Consider the following 7320-nt stretch of genomic DNA (forward strand, 5'->3'; position numbering starts at 1 on the left):
GTCACATAAAACAGCCTGTTATTCACCTGAAATATTATAGACAGATTAACACCTCAGTCATTTATTTTCATACTATCACAGTCTACATATAACTGAATGTCTGGTACAAGCCAGTATGAATTCAGATAATCTCAGCAGAGCCCTGTGGGTTTGGTTTTTCTTCTGAGTGACTTTAGGATGGTGCCATTACATGAAGAGACATTAATGCAGCCTGCTGAGGTTCTGCAGGGATGCTGCAACAAGGGAAGTTAATGGCTCCAACTGGTTCCCTTGCCTAAAATTGGATTCCTTGTATCCTCAACTTTAGATCTACATGGTGAACAATCTTTCTCCCGCTATATCGAAATGAAAAAAAGGAAACAAAAACTTAATCGTACAGATAACATGTGGCTACTGATTTGTGGGCACAACAAAAGAAAACCACAGCATGGCTTTGTGAGTGACTCCAGGCATTTCATATTTAGATTTTTTTTTTAAATTGTCAAGATTGAAGCAGCAGAGTTGTAGATATCTTGACTGTTAGTCCGTACTGGATCCTTCTCTCCCTGCCTAGAAAACACTACAGCTGTGTCCCACTTCAGAGGCTACATCCTTCAGAGGCTGCATCTAAAGACCAATTATGTCACAGCAGTGCAACTAGACTGTCCCATCTCAAAGGCTCCTTCAAATGCATCCTTCTTTTCCTAGACAACAAAGGCTCTAATAGGTGGATCCTTCATGGCCCAACCTATCCCAAGAATCATTGCGCGCTGATAATGAAAATAATATGGCAGCAAACAACACAGACAGAGAGACTGAGGATTACACTGTTAAATGTGAGAGTTGTCTTTCAGCTCAGTTCAACAGCAAGGGCCTTAAGACCTGCAGTTTTTGTGATAAAAAGTTACGTGTTGTCAAGGTTGCTATAGGTGCTTTGGACGCAACGATAATGGCAGGCACAGCTGGTGCCAAGGAAATCATCTGTAGACCAGACAGTCTAATTTCAGTTCTGCCTTCGTGGTCCATGATGGCAACCTAGGTCCATGACTTCTCAGACCACTTCCCCCAAAAGATGCGGCCCCTGAATTGGGACACATCTCTTTTACACTTTTAGCTCAACTCAAATCTTTGTGTCAGTTGCAGAAAATGTGTTCAACTCTATCACAGTCAGGCTTTACACATTCATACAACAGTGTTCACACTGACCTCAAGCAGTAATGATCCTCGTGTAAAACTGGTGCAGTGTCCCTTTAAGTGGCCACACCCATTACTGATGACATCAGATATCAGAGCCTGTGTGTAATAATTAACTGAGTGGCTTTATGAAGAAACAGTCTAAATGTCTCCTTCTACCCTCACAAATTCATTCCCAGCGGGCACACACACACACACACACACACACACACACACACACACACACACTGCACGTCTGCACCAAGCTGTAAAGGGACAACTGTTGGGTTTTATTGGTGCAGGAGACAACAACTGTTGTGCTTATTAGATGGAAGTCATGCTCAGAATAGTGGGAATGTTTTGTATGTGTGTGTGTGTGTGTGTGTGTGTGTGTGTTTGTGCGTGTTACACATCTCAAATAACCACAACAGGTAATGATTCCTGGAGTTGCAAAGTAACAAATGTGCCAATGAAGAAGATCAAATCATATACAAGTCAAATACAGAGTTAGAAACAGACAGGACAGAGTGGTCACTGAATTCGACAGAAGAGAACAGAGGAGACTGAATATACTGAGATCTGCAGGTGAGATAATATATGGTTTGCTGCCAATGAACCTGAAACTTACAACTCTTTAATTGATTTTTCCAAAAAAAAAAAGTTGCAGGTTTTATTTTAGGAACAGGTCCTTGACTTTCAGTGATCATAGCTGACCAATCAGAGCTGCTGAGACTGTCCTGTTAGAAACAAACCAGAGGTGATCTGAGCAGCTCATTGCAAGTCATGGGCACGTTTAGCTGGTAATAATGACAGGAGCAGCACAGCATATACAGCTCAAGCTTGAATCATGTTGTGTCGTTCACTTGTTCTCATCATGTTACAGCTGCTCAACATTCCTGATGGTAATAATAATGTTGTCATGTTGTTGTTTCACTCAGATCTGGGAACAAACTTGTGAGGCAGATTATTAATCAAACTGCGTGTTGTAAACATCTGTCACACTTTAAAGACCCTCCTCCTGATTCAGACCTGATCCGTACAGACTGTAGATTTTCATGTGAGCTGTTTGTAGCAGGAGCTGATGAAGCTGCAGGATGGCCCTCACTGTAGACAGCAGATACCTCAGGTACAGCAACACTATCCGTCTGCTGAAAGTAGCAGGTTAAACCACCTGCTGCTGCTCTCAATCTGTCTGCACCACACTGTCAAACACTCAGTCTCCTCTAACTCTCTGAGTCTCTCTCTCTTTAGCTGCTTGTTCTATAGTGTAAAAACAGCAGAACACTGGAAACACCACATCACTTTGTTCTCAAACAGATTCGGTTTGACCTGTAGATAAAGGGCTTTATTAACCTACCTGTAGATTCGTCTGACTGTGTGTGTGTCTGACTGTTTGCATGTCAGTTTGTCTCTTGCCCTGTTGGACATAAAGTTTATTCAAAGCAGCATTAAGAGATAAGTCTATCCACTCAGGGCCATTAGCATAAGATAAAAACATAACACTGACAGGTGATCACCTCATAAACTTGTTATGTTATATATCTTCCGGTGTGAGCAGGCTGGGAGAGAACTGTAAGGTGTCAGCTTTCACATCACAGCCGTCTGACTCATTGTTAGTATAAAGTTCAGCTTTAAAGTGTAAATTGGAATTGCCTTTACAAAACACTCAGCTGTCAGTTCATTAGGTACAGCCAGTGAAAAAATGGTCGCTTTGAAGGCTGCAGTTGAATTGTATTTTATTATAGTGACAGTCGTTTCTATTAGTTTGTCCCAGTTATATCAATGATGACTGACTGAATAACAGTACAGAGTGTTTATTTGCATCCGGGTGAAAATAGTCACACAGCAGCTGGTCGACTATTTACACCATATGGAACGTGCAGTGGTTCACTAGTGACTTATTTTTTGTGCCGTTAAAAACAGCGTACAGGACGGCACGGACTGTTGAACATGACTCTCCCCCAAGAGACAGGAGTTTGACTTTTGCATGTATAAAAAGTTAGTATTTACTTATTTTTAGACTTAGTTGGCTTCTCTTGTTTTTTTTTTTTATTATTATGATATTCAGTTTAGCATTGCTGGTTACAGATACCATGGTGCAAATAGGATCTGCCAAGACAGAAGAACACCCCTTTGTATAATGCAGTACAGTTCAGCAACGGCTCAAACTACATTGTCCTGTCTAATCAACACCTCTTTTAAACAATTTCAATAAAAACTGAACATTATAACCTTCACAAATAGTTTTAGCTCAGTGTATCTAATAAACTGACAACCAAATGTATGTTTCAGGTGGTTTGATTAATACTGCACAGAAAAGCAGCAAATAGAAATCAGTTTGGGTAATAATGGAAAGATGGATATTATTAAATTACACATTACAATAAAGCTTTCTATGATTCTTCAGTCAGGCCTATTCCCCTCCTGCTGTTGTTAACAAGGATGGTCTATTGCAGCATTTTCTGAAAAGGAGGAAGAGAAGAGTAGAGGGAAGGAAAGAGGGAAGGAAAGAAGAGATGAGGAGCAGATGAGAGTGAAGGCATGAAGGAGAGGAGGTACTGCAGTCGAGAGAGATTTTAATCAACTTAAGTGCCTTGAATCTGACCTGTCCCACCTCTCTCCTCTCCTCAGGGTACATTAAAACACACATACACGCACACACGCACGCACGCACGCACGCACGCACGCACGCACGCACGCACGCACAAGTGCGCACACACACACACACACACACACACACACGCAGTTGTAGGGGATCTGTTACAAGAGCAGAGCAGGACAAATATGAGGCTCCTGTCCTGGATGCCAGTGCCAATAAAGTCTCTTCAAAACAGAGCCAGTACTCTTTACCCGACACAGCTCACAGTGTCAACTGTGTATAATAATTACCTGTAATTCTCTCCTAAATGATCCTGTCTTTTTGCTGTCAGATACATGATCATCTGAGACCCAGTCCCATATTAGTCTCCTACTTCTTTTTCTGTGTCTGCTGATGTCATCATCAGGTCATAAATATCAGCAGCTGTCTGATGACTGGTCAGTCAGACTCTTTTCTTCATTTTCTCTTTCTAAGATGACGTTTTCTCTGAGATGTGCCACATGTAAACTTATTGATTTGTCCAAAAAGACTGAAAGTTTAAAGCCACACCCCTGGAAGTCACGATGATCGTCAACGCCCCAAATGAAAGAGCCTTACAGGACAACAACATACTGACCATTCTGCTATTAGAGGGCCACAAGGTCATTAACGTCAAAACGGTTGAGCCCCTCAGGAGCATGAGAGTGTTCAGTAAATTTCATCAGTGCCAGAGTAGGTGTCATGACACCCACAGGCCTGTTCCTCTTCACATTTATTATGCATTTAATTAATGTTTTCCAACATTAAAGAACAAGGTCGCCTTTACATTAACTATATTTTATATTTACATACAAGTAAACTGAAAACACCAAATTAAAAAAAAAAAAAATTAATGTTAATTCAGTTGTTGGTTGTCATACAAAATCTGTATGAAGTGATCCATCCATCCATCCATACATACATATACCCATGCATCCATCCATATATACATGGATACATACATATATACATCCATCCATTCTTCCATCCATCCATCCATACATACATACATACATATATATATACATGGATACAGACATACATATATACATACATATATACATCCATCCATCCATACATCTACTTATTTCATGTTTTTCTCAGCAGCTGTGTACATACACTGAAAAGCATCAGAAACGATTACAAAGTTCACAGATTTGATCATTTATGTCTTTTACTCACTGGACAAATGTAGCCAGTGATCTCTCTGTGCCCTCCTTCAGTCCTCCTGGAGCCAACAGTCAATTTACAACACACACACACATATGCACACGCACGCACGCACACACACATGAATTTGCAGCCAGTTACTCCTCCCCTGTTGAATTAATCTTATTCTATCCAACTCTCCCTCTATATCCCCCCACCCCCACTCTTTATACTCTCCCTCCATTACAGTGTCTGTCTCAGCATAATGGCAAACAGCTCTAAGAGAATTAAGAAGGAGTCACTGCAGCACCATGGTTGTATATTACATAATCAATATGGTCTGCCCTAAAAGTGCAGACACTGTTCACTGTCATCCACACTGCTGCACACAACAAGCCATCCATCTGCTGAATAGACTATCTATCTATCTATCTATCTATCTATCTATCTATCTATCTATCTATCTATCTATCTATCTATCTATCTATCTATCTATCCATCCATCCATCCATCCATCCATCCATCCATCCATCCGTCCATCCATCTGACCCAACCGTGTCAATTGGTTGATCAGATCACCTGCCCCTGGTGTTCCCTGTCACTCCACACCTTCTCTGTTCCTCATCTCTTTCCAGTGTTCTCCTTGTGTCATATTCTACAGTTTGTGAGTTGTTTTTAGATTTTGGGAATTTCTTTCCTGCTTGTGGGAGCTGTAGTTTATTGTTTGGTCATTAAGAATATTGTAGCTTAACATTGTTAAAATCACAAAGGTTTCATCAGTGGAGTGATGGATGCAGATTAGTGTAAGAATATCAATAGAAAACCTTTGGAAACACACTACATTTTTGGCTGGACTGCAACAGCTGTCTGAGTGATCATAGTTCCACCACTGGTCAGCCAAATGCCATGTGACTGAGTTGCAGTTACCTATTGGCTGTTGCTCTTTCAAAAATGTGTGCTAACTGTTACAGCTGCAGTGTTGCCAACTTAACAAACTAGGCATATGTGGCACACCTAAAATAGGGTGACCACATTTAGGTGGTAAGATTCCTTTAATGAGTGTCACAGTTTTTTTTTGTTACTGTATATATTTATGTTTTCAATCAGAAGTTATATATTATCTTGAGGTGCTCCATTTAAATCGGAAATGGGGTGGTGGTGGAACGTCTGTGCTCTAATGAGTTGCTTCGGGAACGGTTAGGGGGCGCAACAGCTGCGTTTCCTCGGAGGCAATCTGGAAAGGAAACAAGACAAACTGTGTCCTCTGCTTTATACAGGTCAGTAAACGGTTAATGCACCATGAAATGTTACGTTATATTGACAGATATTACTAACGTGAGTGTCTGTCTGAAGTTTGTAATCTGTTTTAATGAGTTATTTATTTTTTAAATGACATTAAAAAGTGGAAAAGTTTTCCCGCGCGGACGCCATTTTGTGCCGAGCGCGACTGCAGTTTCACTAGTTAAAGTGGGAATAAGTGACAACTCTGGTACAGGATGTTTTTCCAGCTAGTTATGAGTGTTAACAATAAATATGTACATTTGTTAAAATTTAAATATTTATGTATACAAATTTAATTTATCTTTGTTTATAAGCCTGTTTCCTGGTAATTGTAAGTTTGAAAAGCTAACACAAGCACTTTGTTTGGATACACATTTCAGAGTATTTAAAGGTGTTTTATACGCTGTAAAACTACACTACATGAAAATGGTGTTTTGAACCAGTTTATACTGTGAAATGGACAAAGACAATGTAATGTATTTACAGAAACTGTTTATTGGTATAAATTTAAATATGTGTTGATTAGGAAAGAGAAGATGAGAGAAAATGTATGTTATTGAGACTGAAGTAGTGATTTAAGCAAGAGAAAGGCTGAATTGGGAGAATGTGAAATTGAACTACGTAAAACCGAGATGAGGTAAAAAGATATGCATTGTGCTTGTGTGACTGTTGTGATACATGATGTTAAATAAATCATACTCAGTGGCAATCTGGAAAGGAAACAAGACGAACTGTGTTCTCATTCCTCTGCTTTACCTGCTTTATACCGGTTACATATTTGTTACTGTGGTCTCCTATCCCTGGTACCCGTAACACCTGGTTCATGACTGGACTGTGTACAGATGTTGACCGGGGGCTTGGGGCTACAACCTTTTATTATGGGCAGTTTTACAAGCTGCTGCTCGGAAGCTGCTCGGAAGCAGAGGAGCAGTATTACGCAGATTTTCATGAAATATGCTGAAGATATTTACTTGATTAAATGTATTTGACATTAATTTCATAAAAAGAGAAGCATTGAAACAGATGAAGCTATAAACCGTACCTGGGCAGGTAGATATAAACACTGATGCTTCCAGTGTACTAAAGACAAATGACAAATAAAAAATTACATTTAACCACAG

Source organism: Seriola aureovittata, chromosome 23, assembly GCF_021018895.1.
Source record: "Seriola aureovittata isolate HTS-2021-v1 ecotype China chromosome 23, ASM2101889v1, whole genome shotgun sequence".
Taxonomy (NCBI): Eukaryota; Metazoa; Chordata; class Actinopteri; order Carangiformes; family Carangidae; genus Seriola; species Seriola aureovittata.